The sequence below is a fragment of the Nelusetta ayraudi genome, unplaced genomic scaffold (assembly GCF_046127955.1).
Source record: "Nelusetta ayraudi isolate G7.1 ecotype Tasmania unplaced genomic scaffold, CSIRO-AGI_Nayr_v1 ptg000094l, whole genome shotgun sequence".
Taxonomy (NCBI): Eukaryota; Metazoa; Chordata; class Actinopteri; order Tetraodontiformes; family Monacanthidae; genus Nelusetta; species Nelusetta ayraudi.
The window spans coordinates 3,496,300-3,511,471 of record NW_027466144.1 but is presented as its reverse complement, the minus strand read 5'-3'; positions in this window follow the sequence as shown (position 1 = coordinate 3,511,471).

Sequence of the window (15,172 nt, the reverse complement as noted above, 5' to 3'; positions counted from 1 at the left end):
TAATATATGCATTTAAAAAAAACTTAAAGTGTTTTTCTATCCATTTTATATGGTATATATTTTTCAAATTTCACCATGGCTGTTTAATCGCAATGGTCCTGTATAATTTAACTTCCATTAATATGAACAACTCTAACAGTAACTATTCGTACAGTACTGCCTGCAGTACTGAAGGACTCCACCAGGGACGTCTGTCTGCTGCAGTTCTTAGGTATTAAACATTTATTCATGTGCTAGAAAATAGATTTCCCATTAATCGCATATCATTTCGACATGCTCTTGATAGTTTAGTTACTTCCCACTTTCTTCCTCATCAAATTTTGTTTTGAGAATCAATTGCAGAGCATAAAGATATGGTATCCGAGGTATTGAAATTTTAGTTAAGATCCACACATCACTAGTTAAAAGTGTCTTAAACATCGTGGCAGCCGCATCCGGGAGGCGTTGGCATCTTATCTTTTTTCAACAGGTTTTCCGGTTGTTTGATTTGGACGGCGGCAGGCACAGCGGAGAGGAGTGGAGCACAGTCTGTGGCGGTGCCACACCTCTTGCACTAATTTCAGGGTTAGCGGAACGCCCAACAGGAGTACGGCATCGCCATAGCAACAGTTAACAGCTAAAAAGCACCGTCTACTTCCTGATAGGATGCCTCCCTCCCCAACCCCCGAAAACCCCACCGCCCGTTCCCCAAGTAATCAGTCATCCGTTCACACAGCCGGTCTGAGCTGTCTATTTTTCCAATTTGGAAAAAGAACAAAAAATGGGTCGGCTTAAACATAAATGGAACTTGCAAACTTTTTTTCCATTTATTAAAACCCACAAAGATGCAGCGTTTTCAATCCAATTTGCTCCAACCCTTGCTTTGTTTAGCGGCCTCCTTAACTGCCGAGATTATTTGACATCCACGCGCACTGTCGCAAGGTGATGGCGCGAGCACAATAGCTTTACACCATTTGGCTCTGTTCATTTATCTTTCAGCAGACGCACTCTGTAATGAAAACACCGTTACATTCGCTCTCCAAGCCAGCCAAGCAAATTTACTCTCTCCACGTCGAAATTATTCTCCCCAACACCACCACCGCCACCCCCTCCCCTTCTTTTCCTCCCGCTTGCGAGTGATATAAAAAGCGAATGAAATACGTGGGAGTACATGACAAATCGGAGAGAGGCGGTGATAGTCAGTCAGGGGCGACCACAATACACTTTCCATCAGGATCTAGTCAATTTATCAGAGGAGGGATGTTATTAGCTTTCAGATAGCTGCAGCAAAAAGCATGTAGGTATTTTCCTCCCCATCAGTCTCCTTTATATTTTTAGATTTTTTTTTAATGTGCGTACAATGGCCTCAATATCAAACATTTTAAATGATGCTTGAAATACCAGTCACTTGACTTTGATGTCACAGGCAATTAAATCCAACCTTACCCCCTTTCCACCGTTAATAACAGCAATCTCGCCCAGCCTAGTGCCTAATTAATATGTGCTATTTGTCACTTTGCCTTGACACATGCATATCAAAGTGGGGGAGGCGGCGCGGGGGGGAGCGGCTGCGGGGGAGGGAAAGGGAGAGGGGGGTGGCGTCTGGAGGTAGAGGGGCCAGTGGTGAAATCTGTTTCGGCCGGTGTGGTGTCACCTGCTTCCACCGCTGGAACACAAGGCAAGATATTAGGCCTCCGTCCTTCAAGGATGCTGACCAGAGCTGTGATATAAAAATCCTGAGCTTTTGAGAAATAAGCAAATATGTTTGCCACTGATAAAGCAAATCACAACAGAAGCGGGGGGGGGGATAATCTTGATTTACTCCCCCTGATGCTGCTGATGCAGAGGTCCGACCGTAATCTTACGCCTGAAGATCATCATCCTTCGCTGGAGTTCCACTGTGGTAAATTGGCCCCTTTATAATTAGGCCTCGCGTATTTTTGTTTGTGCGTATGCCATGTGCATCGCGCGTTCGGCACTCACGCCTCATCATTGGCACTTTCGTCCGCCGCCGTCGGCCCCAGCGGGTGGCAGCGCTCCAATGAAATCAATGATCCGTGTGCTTCTTTAGATGTGACCAACAAACTAAGTTGTCTTCTCCTCCTGAAACAAAAGGGGCGCTCGGGGGTAAAAAGAAAAAAAAAAAAATGAAGACACTGCTCAGATCACATTGCACACACACACACACACACGTGTGGAGGGTCTCATGCCAGGGCCAGGCCCTCGCAGGGTCAGGGAGCAAACATTAATATATACATCCAAACACATACAATATACATTTCTCGCCCACCCCTCTCCACCCTCCAACCCTCTGCCAAGCGCTGCCAGACTCACATCTGTGCCGAAAAAATGAATCGTATCCCAGAGCCCTCTGGAGTCAAGGATTCACTTGTAAAGAATGTAGTTTTATTGGATGATCAGACTAATGTACCATGCAATGTAGTTGCACTAGCATTTTATGCCACATTGAAAGAGTCAATTAATTTGCATAATTCAGGCGAGCATGCTCTTCCACTCTGAAGGCATGACTGGGCTTCTTGGCTACTGCCGTCCATTTCTGATAAATTAATCATTTTTTTTGCCATACAATTAATTACATTTATGACAATTTGATCCTCTGTCCCACCCACCGGCCCCGGCAATTTTTTTTAATTTTATTTTTTTACTGCCGGGGCTGCAATATCAGAGCATCCTGATGAAACCCTGGTGATTTAGCGAACACCTAAACACAGAGCCTCTGCCTAGGGCTGAATAAAATTAATATTTTGTTTCCCATCTGGTGGAATCAGCAGAATTAATGAGGGAAGGAGGCCTGTAGCTACACAGAATCCAGGGATCAATCTGCCTCTCTCGGCTGGTTGCTACTTTTTGCTGGAGGTGTGTGCGTGTGTGTGTGTGTTGGAGGGCGGGTGGGGGGGAGGCGGAGGCAGCAGGGGAGTGGGGAGTGGTGGGGGAAGAGGAGGAGGAGGCAAAGGAGGCGGCGGGGGGGGGGGTGGTTAAGGGAGATAGTGGCTCGTACACTCGCAAAGCGCGGGCATCCATCATCTGCAGCGCGCTACGGCGGCGGCTATTGCAAATGAGTGATTACGGCAGTGCCAGTCACTCCGCGCACGACCTGAAAGACAAGACGCAGCTCCTCTCAGCCCACCGCCCCACTGATTAATCCTCGGCCGCCGCCGTTAGCCCGTCCGTCGGCGCCTCCGCCGCGTGTTTACGGCCCCTCCTTACCCCCTAATTGAATTGCAGTGGGGGCAAGTGTCTCGGCAGCGGCGGAGCGGAGGCAGGGCTTGGGCGAGAAGGAGCTCAGCATCTGGGCCGCATGCGGTCCTGGTTGGCATGGCGATGGCTGGGGGTCAGAGGGGTTTTTGATGTTGTCACAACACGAAGACGGGAATTTGCAAACTACCCCACTGCTCTGCTACTACACTGTGGATTTTGGGGTCACCGGGTTTTGCTCGATTTTTTTCCCTTTCCGCAGCAAATTCGCAAATCAAAACAGTAATTTGTGCTGTTTATGAAATATGGATTTTAGTCAGTCTGTTTTTTGTTTTTTTTCATTACAGGGCTTCTTTATTCAATATCTGGATCCAGCACACTTCGAGACACATGTGCAGGAAAGAGTCTTTATTTATCATATTGCGCATTGGCTTTTATTTTTATTTTTTAACAGCAGGTTTTTATCATTTTTAGGGCTCTGATGTTTATGCCAAAACCAGTGTGAGATTTCTTCCCTTTTTTTTCTTTCAAAACTATTGTTGAAGAATGTCAGTCAAACCAGATGTCACTTTCTTTTCCTCTCCCATAAACACACCCTTGCGCCATCACATGCAAACCATAAAAAACTTGCTCTCGAAATCACGAACGAATTCATAAATTTGACCCTTGCGACCCCAAACAGTCGATGAACCAAACCACAGAGCGTTGGATCCAGTAAAGGAGAAAATTAGCCAGTGCAGAATACAATTTCTGACATATTTATCCTAATTTTTGTTGTTGCCAGGACATTCAAAATCACGTTTTCAACAAACATGTTGCATTTTCATGCCAAGTTTGCCCCGACTTTGACTGTAAAGGCATCACAAGTTCATTCTGTTTATATCGCTGTGGCTGAGATGCAGCTCTGATTGTCTCTTTATCAGAGATATGAGAAATAAAAGGCAAGACACTCACACAGTGTCATCCAATCTGGGCACCCCATTACCTCCCTCTTTTGCCCCATATATGTATGTGACTGCGTGTGTGTGTGTGTGTGTGTGCGTGTGTGTGTGTGTGTGTGTGTGTGTGTGTGTGTGTGTGTGTGTGTGTGTGTGTGTCTGCCTCCACCCAGCCCCCCTTTATGTCTTTCTTGCCTGCTGCATGTGGCGTTTGGCTGTCTGGAGAAGGTGCTAGTCGTCCCTTTGAAGTATCACTTCAATTACAGGGTTTAACCCGGCGGGTCAGCCCTTGATTACTTACACAAAGTGGGTGTAATTCTAGCGCAAAGCCTCGCCTTTGCCACCGACACACAAAGCGGGGCTTCACACTAATGGGGTGCGTTGCTCGTCCGCACTCCAGCCGCCCTGACCTGCGGTCCAGCCGGGGGTCACGTCAAGTTCAGAGAGTTGCAGTGTGGATGTAGTTGAGGCTGGGATGTAGTTCAGCTGCATCTGTATTGAGTTGGCAGCGTAAATTGTAGGGGAGGGAAAAAAGCCCCTGATAGGAACTAAATAGTGCTACTGGAGTATTTTGATTAAAAAACAAACAACATGTCACGATCAATGATGCTTCAATATTGTTTTTGAAAGCGGCGTGTGTGTTTGTGTGTGTTGGTGTGTGTTTTATCTGCTTGGTTTGCTTGATAAATTGAGGCCACGCGAGAGGCGATCTTGCCAAAAATGGCATTGAATAATAGATTGTTTTGCTGATCAGGTTGCTGTTTACTTACCCTTTAAAATCCCCGCACCGTCTCCTCCCAGCTGGTGGCCTTCTATTGACTTGTTATTTTTTCATGAAGTGCAGGGGGAGGGGAGGGGTAGGCTGGGGGACAGGGGAGCGAGGGGGGGGGGGGCGTGCTATTGCTCCGTCTTAAATAATATAAACAAGAGAACAGAAAAGGTAAGGTCTAAGTCATCTTCCCAGTTAGTTCATTTCGCCCGAGATGGGTGCCGCTCGGTGGAGCATGATGCGTGCGATGAAAATACGAGTGTCCCCTCTGCCCCCTCCGCCGCCTTCTCCCCCTCCCCCGCCCCTATAAAACTTGCAACTGCCAGCTCAGGTGGAAAAATGTTGCAGAGTAAAAGATGTATTCAATAAATAGAGAGGGGACAGCATGGGGCCGCGGGTGGAAGGAGCGCGCGAGACGGAGGTTGGGCGAGTGGAATAATGGAAGTGGAGGCAGATGGGGCATGAGTGTACATTAAACAGCAGCGCTTGACGGCGGCGAGGGGAAGCGTGCCGCTGGGAATATAGCTCTTAACTAGCATTGTCTCCTTTCAATTTAAAGGAAAAGAGCCGGGTTGCCATCCATGCCGGCCTTCCCCGCGTTCCGACGGAGGGTTCGGCCGCGACTTTTGCGTCCGACCTGCGGCCACACGTGCGGCTTCGCGCCCAGCGTGACGAAAAACAACATGAATCTTGTGCAACTGCTAAAGATGTGCGTTGAAATTTTCAGTGGAACATCAAAAGCAGCTGTAAAGTCAGCTGCCACTTTATGAAGTGCAGCTTGCCAGCACCGGCTAACTAATAAAGTGGCCGGCTATGCTGAGCGTGCGTCTGTTCAAGGATGCTATTCTTTTCATTGTAAGCAGTGGTTGTTTGCGTTCTTCATGTTTGGCCTTTCTGACCTCTGACCCCAGACATCGGCAAAGCCTTTTTCCGACACACAACTGCTGCTGACTGGATAGTTTCTCCTTTTGATGGGACAGTTTCCCATGGACCCCGCAGATGGTCACTGTGCATGAAAATCCCCGCGGCTTGTGAAACCCTGAGACCAGCGGTGTCACTTGAGTCCTGCCCCATTCTGATGCACACTGTAGGTGCCTAAATGTACATTTTGTTTAAATTAGTGTATTAATGATTCACATTTATAAAGGAAAATCTTACATTTTGTTTTATTTCAATTAAAATGACAATTTTAAGAGGAAGACATTTATTTTGAAAGCTGATCCATGTTGTTTTTGGGTTTTTTTTAGGCTGTTGCATTCTGGGTGAAAAAAATGGAGAAATGTTTGTTTGGATGAGGAGGGAAGCTGGTGTGGGTCAAGCCAGACTGGGAGTGTGGAACCCAGAATTTTTTTGACTTGATAGAACTACATTCACTTTTGTGCAAATCTTCTACACATGCCTTAATGCATTGAATGGCATGTACGTGTATAATGAGCTCCATAATTGCAGTTGAAAAGCTAAAAAGCTTCACTTGTTGCATTTTATAGCCAAGTGTAAAAACATATGGGTCCATATCAGATGAGTCGCTGTTAAGTTGGGCAGATGTGGTGAAAATATGAAACATTCCCTTTAGTATTCCAGTATTTCCTGCACTCTAACTCGCCTCTCCCACCCTGGTGAATAAAATCTCCACACAGAATGACTTCCTCCCAGATTGTTTCACGCGAGCCATACAGGCAGACAATAGAATACATGCAATATTTTCCACATGTGAAACCAGTTTCCAGCAGATGAGTTTGCAGGAGTTGTGGGTGGAAATAATGTATTGGGATGCCGCAGACACGTCCTCCTCCGCGGGGACTCCGCCGCCGTCACTCGCCTTCCGCCCAAGAGCTGAAGTCGAGCCGAAGTAGAAGAACTCCCAGAGAACGAGCGCGGCCGCGACTGCCGTCGCATCCCACAATGAGGATGATTGGGACTCTTAATGAGGGCTTCAACGTCTTGCCGCTCGCTCGGAGCTCACGTATATACCTGCCGCAGAGAGAAGGAAGATTGGGGCTCACGTGTGCCCGCGCTATTTGGCGTGCTGCCGTCCCCACGAATGACAAGAGCGCGCTCTTGATTGTCAGCGCCGGCACTCCCTCGACCTCCCGTGAGTCTATTTGAGCTGGCGCGCACGCTGCTTGCAGTGCAGTCGTCCCCTTTGCGAAAGCAAAAAGGTTTCACACAGAGGACAAATGAGAACGGGGGCTGATATGCGGGGTCTCCTCCGAAAGAGAAGCGAAAAATAATGTGACGCTTTTATTTTGTTGGGGGGGAGGAAGAAAAGAAGATAAGGAGGAATTCAAATTCTCCAACAGCTTTGAAAGAGAAGTATGAAAGGGGAGTTTTTGTGAAGCTGCTAAATAGGAGCATATCGTCCCTCTGAATTAGAATAGCAGGAACGGCTAAACGCTCTGCGCTATATGAAGGAAAAAATAATTATATGAGCCACAACATCCCCGAGCTGCGATCTCACAAAGTCCTGGTGGCACGTCTTTGTGTCACCGAGGAACATTCATTACGCCTCCTTCTGTCTATTTCAGACAAGGCATCAATTTGAGGATATAAAGGTATCTGCGCGCCCGAGGAAGGAAAAAAAAAAAGTCGTCCTGGCTGTCAGCCTGGCGCAGGCGGTCAGGGGAGAGAGAGGTGGGGAAAAAAAGAACACAAAAAAAGAAGAAAAGGAGCGGCCTCAGCGTGCGCCTCCGCCACGGCTGCCGCTCCACGCAGGGTTTTTGAGTCGTGAGCCGTCGAGGCTGCGTCGCAGGCGGAGGTGCCCGCGACAAAGGAGGACCTCCGCCTTCCGTCGCAGCAACAACTATTGCGTTTGCAGCATCTGGCGCAGGTCAATAATTGATCGGGGCCTGAATGTTTTATAAGTGAGGATGCGTGTGCCAGACAGAGGGACGAGGCGAGGAGGAGGCGCTAACGATGTTAGCGGCGTCACGTCAAACGGCACTTTGACTGTGACCTTTGACCTCTATTGGGAAACAAAAAACATCAAACACTGTACATAATCTTTTGTGTATCTATTCATTTATTTAACGCCTTGGACCTTGAAGACACATTGTATTTAACCCTGTGTTTGCAGCCTCCAGCACAAAGATTGCCCAGATATACCTCCATACACACGTTCGAAAGGGGACAACGAAACAAGGCGGCTGCGAAGAGATGGTACCAACCTGAGAGAGGTATTAGTGCCCTTTGTGACATCATAACAGGTGTCCATTTTTAGACCACAAAAGTCTAGTAAGCGAAAGAAGTGATGGATGGAGCCTTCTCGTTGACAACGCTCGTGAAAAAGAAAACACAGTTTTGCTTTGTTCGAGCCCTTTGCAACAAGTTATCTGTTTGTTTTTTTTTGCCAATCTATTTATTTATTCACTGCGCTTGTGAGCCGTGGAAATGGTTCCGTTCTGAGCGTCGTTGTTTAGACGTGAGCGATTTCGCCCCTGATGAAAATGTCGTCTTTTTTGGCTGCGTGGAGACGGCGGGACTAATAGGATCAAAAACGAGGCGGCGGCGGCTGTGATTTTAACCAGCTTTATTAACATCTCCTTATCCCCGGCGTCGTCAAAAGGCCATCATCAACTCAAAGTTAACAGCAGCGACCCTGAGCTCCTCTGTCTCGCGGATGCGACGCGCCATCATTTGCCGTTGCGTTTTTTTCTCTCTCTCCCCCCTTCTTCTTCTTCTTCTTCTTCTCCTTCTTCTTCTTCTTCGTCTCCTTCTTCCTTCCTATTTTTTCTCCCCCACCCCCGTGACTGATTATCATTACCTTTTCTTGCAAATACCATGCTCATTACGTTAGTGTACAGCCAAAACATTAGTAGAGGGAGCCTATCTCTCTCCCATGAAGTGAGAGGGGAGGAGAAGAGCTATGGAGGCAGATTTCCTTTCTTTTTTTTTCCTCCCTCCCTCCCTCTCTCTCTCTCTCTCTTTCTCTCTCTCTCCCCCTAGCCTCAGCAGCCAGCCCTGGCGCGCTTGGCTATTAACCACAATGAACATGGGCTTTGTTATTAACATCTGTTCATCAGGGATCGGGCCCAGGCCTAATCACCCCTCACACCTTCTGTTTCTGCACAAGAAGAGAGGCAATCAAGGGCATCATTTGGCAGCTGGCTGGAACTACTAATGCTTTTTCTCTGGCTCCACTCTGCCTCACCCCCCCGCCCCCCTGCAACCCCACCACCACACACACACACACACACATACACACACACACACACACACCCCTCATCGCCTTTCTCCCCCCGCTGCCATCATTTTTTTGCTCTCTTTTCTCCCCTCATCCTCGAAAAAAAATGTCTTTCCCACCCTCTTATGGGATTATGTTATTTGAGATGAAAACACGGACTCGCACACAGGAAAAGGGAGAAAGAAGAAGGAGGAGGAGGAGGAGGAGGAGAAGAAGGAGAAGAAAAAAAAAACATGGGCGCGCACACACATACGCGGACATAAATGGACAGCGAGATAGCGGCTGGACCCTTTGATAGCGGCTGAGATGGTAGATTTACTGATGGCCGTAACAGTCCGGCGCGGCGGGGCGGCTCACATGAACTCAACCTCATCTCGGCTTCTCCCCCCGTCTCGTTTTCCTCCCGCCGCCGCACCGCGGACAGATGTTCGCAGGTTCCCATCAGCCCGCCTCAAACAACATCCAGGCGGATGGTGTCTTCCTCAGGAGGAAGAGGCGCGGGAGAGATAGGAGGGTTTGGCGGGGGTGGGCATTGGCGAGAAAACGCGAGAGATAATGGCAAATTGACAGATTGCCAGTGGGAGATGGATGTCTGGAAGAAGAAGGGGGGGGGAAAGTATTTGGACATGTTTGTACAACTCAAACCAGGACGTCTGGACGTTTTTTTCCCCGTTTATTTACATTTACTCTATGCGCTATATTGGAGGCCATACGATATGTTTGTTGTTGTCTTTTTTTAAGCAGATACTTATGCCAAAGATTGCAGCATTTGTTGTCGTCGGATTAATCCCTTTGTCAGCTCCGGCCTCTCGAACACATTGTGTCTCCTTCTGTTCCCCGCAGGAAGGACGGACCGGGGCATCTGTGTTTGGGTTGGCTATGTCTAAATCAGCACTCCTCGTCCTATCACAGGGAGGATGCACTCCCTCTCTCCCTCTCTCCCTCTCTCAGCCTCACCACTGAGTGTCTGCTTCTGCTCGGCGAGAACAACGTGTCCTCTTCTGTCTCAGTGGTGGGGCTGCGCTACACAAAGCCCTTTCATGTGTGGATGTGGATGCGGGGTCCGTGACGGCTGTCACACTCTGGCTAAGTTCTCCGGGGCTGTCAGCTTGAGATGATGTGTTTACGAGGACAGTGCTGTCAATCAAAAAAAAAAAAAAAAGAACAAAAAAAAAAAAGTTGTAGCTATCACTGATTTGGCCCTCGAGAATATTAACAGTCTGCATTAAAAAAAAAAACAAGTTTAAAAACAGCAGAAATTTAGAGGTATATTGCAAAAGTGTCATGGACACACTTTTTTTCGGATTTACGCGTCAGCGGACGTGACGTACGGGGTCACGTGACCAGTTCACCTCAAGTGAAAATGGCGTGTTATGTTTCGATGGAGGAGGAGACGGAATATTTTTTACAAGTAACCAAACAGAAAAATACAGCCACCATTCTTGACTGCAAACCGCAATTGTATACTGTGTCGAAATTTGAGAATTATTGCTTTTATTTTGTCAAAAGCTGCAATGGAGACGCAGCTGACATCTCAATCCAACACCATGTGTTCTGCGGGATTCGCAGGAGCAGCAAGCGTTCCTGCCTTCAGTTTAGTTGTTTTTTTTTTAAGCACCGAGGCGAAAACCGTACTTCCCTAACACTGTTGAACCAACGCCGCGATGCACTGCGACGATTCGTCACCCCCCCACCACCACTTCCAGTACCACTGCTAAGTGTGGGCAGGATTTGTCTAATTAGCCTGTTTGCACGCTCGCAGCATCACTTTTAATGAGGTATCAGTTCCACAAGGTCATTTCCCGTTTCACTGGCACGGGCAAAGTGCGACTGTGTGTTTTCCCTCCACCACCCCCACCGCCCCCCCCAAACAGCTCCGCCCCCCCATGTTTGTTTGCCTTCTCTATTTTAATTGAAAAATTGTTGACTCAGGTTGTCTCCATCTGTTAAGGAGAGGAGCAGCATGACCGCGAATCATTGTGACCTTTGCAGTCTGTCTTCCTTACGCCCGGAATGGCGCTCGCTGCCTCCGTGGCTTCCTTCCTCCCGCGTCACCTGAGAAATGCTCAGGGCCGCGCCATCGTTGCGGCGGGAATCGACTCTGAATGTTTAAAGGCTCATTCTTCGCCTCTCTTTTCATCGTTTCTCGCCTGTAATTCATATTTGCTCCACCCCCCCACCCCCCACCCCCATCTCCAGCCGCGGGGGTCAGCGGTAATGCACTCGCTTGACATTAGTCAACAATGGCTTTTTGGTCACGGCTCACGACGTCCGCGCTTTCCCTCCGCAGACAAGGGTCGTCAATTTTATTGTTTAAGAGTCATTCTGCCTAACCTTTATTGACTCCATTTTCTTTCATTTCTTGACCTAACTACCCGTTCACTCCTCGCCTCCCCCGTCCCACCCGATGGCCCCCGGTGCATATGTATTCACCGCACCGCGGCTCCCTTCATTTCCACTATTCTCCTCAGCCGCCGCCGCCGCCTCATTCCTCACCGGCACTTCTATTTCTGTAATGGCGCGGTCAGCCATTATCTCCCCGTCGCGCCCTCCTCTTCCTCCCCGACGTCGGGGCCTGGGTACAGATTGAGCTTTTCACCTTGCCGTCACCTAGGCCGCGCTTTGTGTCCTCTTCCGTTTTTACCCGTCGCGACAAGCGCCCCTCTCCCTCCTCCCCGAAAAAAACGAAACAAAAGAAAAAAAAACAACAACCTGGAGGCCGCGTTTTGACCTGACAGCCACAACCGCCACTCCCGCAAAATACCTGTGATTCCGCCGGAGTTTAAAAAAAAAAAAAAAAAAACGTGCCCATGGTGGAAATGATAACAATGGAACGGGTCCAGGCCTATATAGCCAGGGGAGCGCCAGTGTCCCTCCTCTGTCAAAGTAAAAACAGTGAGGTGCTAAACACCTTCCATCCCGACGGTGGCGGGGGGGCTGGCAGTACCATTAGAAAAAGAGTGGAGAAACCCTTGGCGTGTCAGTTCCTCGGGCTGGTTATGCCGCGCGCGCGTGTGTGTGTGTGTTCAGTGCTGCTATTGTCATGCCAGGAGGACACAAAGGAATTATAGATTGAGGATCAAGTACAGGTGCTGTGTTACAGTGACCCCGGGGATGACTATTTACCGATTTGCGGCGGGCGAGTCAACACAAAAGGGGGGGAAACACTTCCAAACGTACACCGACCTGCAGCAACATGCATATTAATAATGGAGGGGGGGGGGGAAGAGGCGGCGGCAGCAGATGCACGGAAGTGAAGTTGTGCACCTGAGAGCAGAGAAAAGTAGACCGGGCCCTGATGGGTTAAATGGCCTTGTCCCCCCCCTGTGTTGAGGCGGAATGTGCTCCTGTGCTGTGAGCGATTGCTTCCTCTCTCTGGGGCTCCAGCATGGGGCCAGACTGGTGGCTGTTAGCCGGAGATGGATGGCTCCTCATCCTCCTGCCCCCTTTCCCCCCGACAAGCCGAGCAGGCCGGGGCTGGCGGGGCGGCGGCGGTGGCGGCGGTGGTGGAGGGGGGCAAACATGGGAAGCGGAAGGAGACGAGGAGTTGTTGTGTTTTGATTTTTAGTGGAAGGGGTTCGGGAGGCGAGATGAATGGAGACAAAACCACCTGCACGTGCGATTAACCTTTAGGATTAAGTCGAACCCGAGATGAGCGTGATTTAGCGGCGAGGCCGCCGCAATGTGACAAACGGCGGGAGCGGCTCGCGACGCCGACGGCAGCAAAGCAGTGAAAATTTGCTGCTTTCTGACACTCGGGGGCGATAATCTGGGCTCTTTTTATTGCTATATTTCACTTGTGTTTAACGTCAACTTTTGTTCCCGCTGCGGTAGGAATTTACGGTGCGGTGCAACCGGAGAAATCATTTATGGATAACCAGGGAATACGCTTGTTTTTTTTTCACGTCGCACATGCAAAAGTTCCACTTCTGACGTAAATTGGTGTCGATTTAGCAGCGACCCTCCTCCCTCCTGCCACTTCCTATCTGGGATTGCGAGCGTGAGCAACGTATTTGATCCGTCATTAACATTCAAAGTTCTGAGCGTAGACGGGTCCCAAATCCCACAGCGGAAAAAATGGGTTCCTGAGGCATGCGTTTCCTCCTGGGCCATTAAACTACTATTTCTGATCTCTTCTAACACTTAACTCCAGGAGCAGGTGAGACGACAAGAATAACTTTTTTTTATGTGTGTGCCTAAATGAGTTCTCTATTTTTTTCTTCTCCCCAAAAAAAAACAAAAATAAAAGTTGTGAAGAAATTACTTCATGTGAGGTCTTCATTTAATATGTCACCTGCTCCTTCTGGAAATGAAAACATTTTTTTTCTTGTTAATAATCCACAAACAATCCTATGCATTTGCTTTCTGAAATGCAATAAGGATCATTTCAACATATTATTTCAGAGGGTGTCCAGAAACCTTTTTCCCCCTCCTCTGGATCGCAAATTCACCCAATCCTGAGAATAGTCTCACAATAACGAAAAAAAAAAAAGAAAAAAGAAAAAAAAAAGACTGCGCTCCTCTCTTCTCCATCCACGTGTTTGACCACATGAGTTAGTGCACTTCAGCCCCACTCCTACATGGTCCAAGAGGCGAGGGCGCGCTCACAGTTCTCAGGCCGATTCGCTGCTGTTGACTCAAACAGAATGTCCTGACCCTTCCCACCCCTAAAACTCTCAGAGAGGCCTTAAAAAATGGTATCTGGAGTGAGCTTCTCCCAGCAGGTGGACTTCCAAACGGGTCCCAGACCAGAGGCTCCTCGGGAAAGGGGGATCGGATGGCTGCCGCCTTTTAGGCCTGGCCAGAGTTTGACCCGCACTAAAAAACAGGCCTGTTCCACACCATTGCTGCTCTCCCTCTGCTAAAACAACACGCAGGGGAAAGTGTGCGTCAATATGGGGATATAGGCCTGAGTGTAAATGGTGTGTGTGTGTGTGAGAGAGAGAGAGAGAGAGGGAGCCGTGCCGAGGTGTACACGCACCTGAAAACACTGACCCGGACCTGGGTAAACATACATGGGACCACCTGGTGGCTCCTCTCTCTTTGAACTTGGCGAGACGCGCAGCTCAACGTGTCACTGCACAAGCACACGGGCCATATGTGCGCGACGCATTCTTCATGCCGGGTCAGACGTGCTATTTGTTTTATATGGAGCCACATGAAAGCGCCGCGGCGGTGAAAGTTTTCTTTTTGCTCGCGAGTGGAGTCTCGCGCAGTTTTAATTGTAGGTGGGGTAGGGAAAAAAATACATTTTTAGCCCCGTTAGTGCCAAAACTCATACTTATACATGAGAGTAAAGGAGACGAAAAGGCGATAGAGGGCCGAGTGCTGCTGAACGTCTTAACAGCCGTTGATGGCCACCAGCTGCTAGGCCCCGCCCTTTGGTCAGTGACTGATGGGCTAAACTTGACCTTCCCTCGGAGCAGCGGCAGAGCTGAAAACATCCTCCAGGAGTGATGGCTGTGGTGGAGAGTGGGGGGAGGGGCAGGGCCAGGGGTGGCATATGCCTGACATGTCACCCATGTGCCAAACACACGCTAATGTTACACGCACAGTGTGCCGAAACTTTACAGAGTTGTTCCGAGACGTCGTTTGGGGCCTGATGTGCAGTTAGTAAGTCCGGATTGACTTGTCAGAAAATATATATCTTTAAATCTATTTTGTAAACAGCTTTGATTGTGCAGTTTGAGCCTTTCATATTTAAGTATTTGTGGAACTCAGCAAAGTAAACGCTACAAAATAAGCTCAGCTGGAGTTTTGGACCTTCAACCACTTCTAAATGAAATAAATAGCACAGGATATTCAATCTCTGCTGGGGCATTAACAAAAGACTTATGTGACCTTGATGTATTAATATGCTGAGATCAAACCTAGATTGATAATGAGACTCTTCCCAGATAACTGCTTGCACATGCAAAAATATGCAGACACGTGAGCTACAAACTTGTCCGGTGATTTGAGGATTGCACAGAAAAGACGAGGCCTGGTGGGACTGGCTTGGAGTTCTGATGGTTGAGGTAGTTGATAAGCTGACAAGAGCGCAGGGTTTTGAACGCTCTTGGTTCACTTTTTCATACATACAAGATTTGA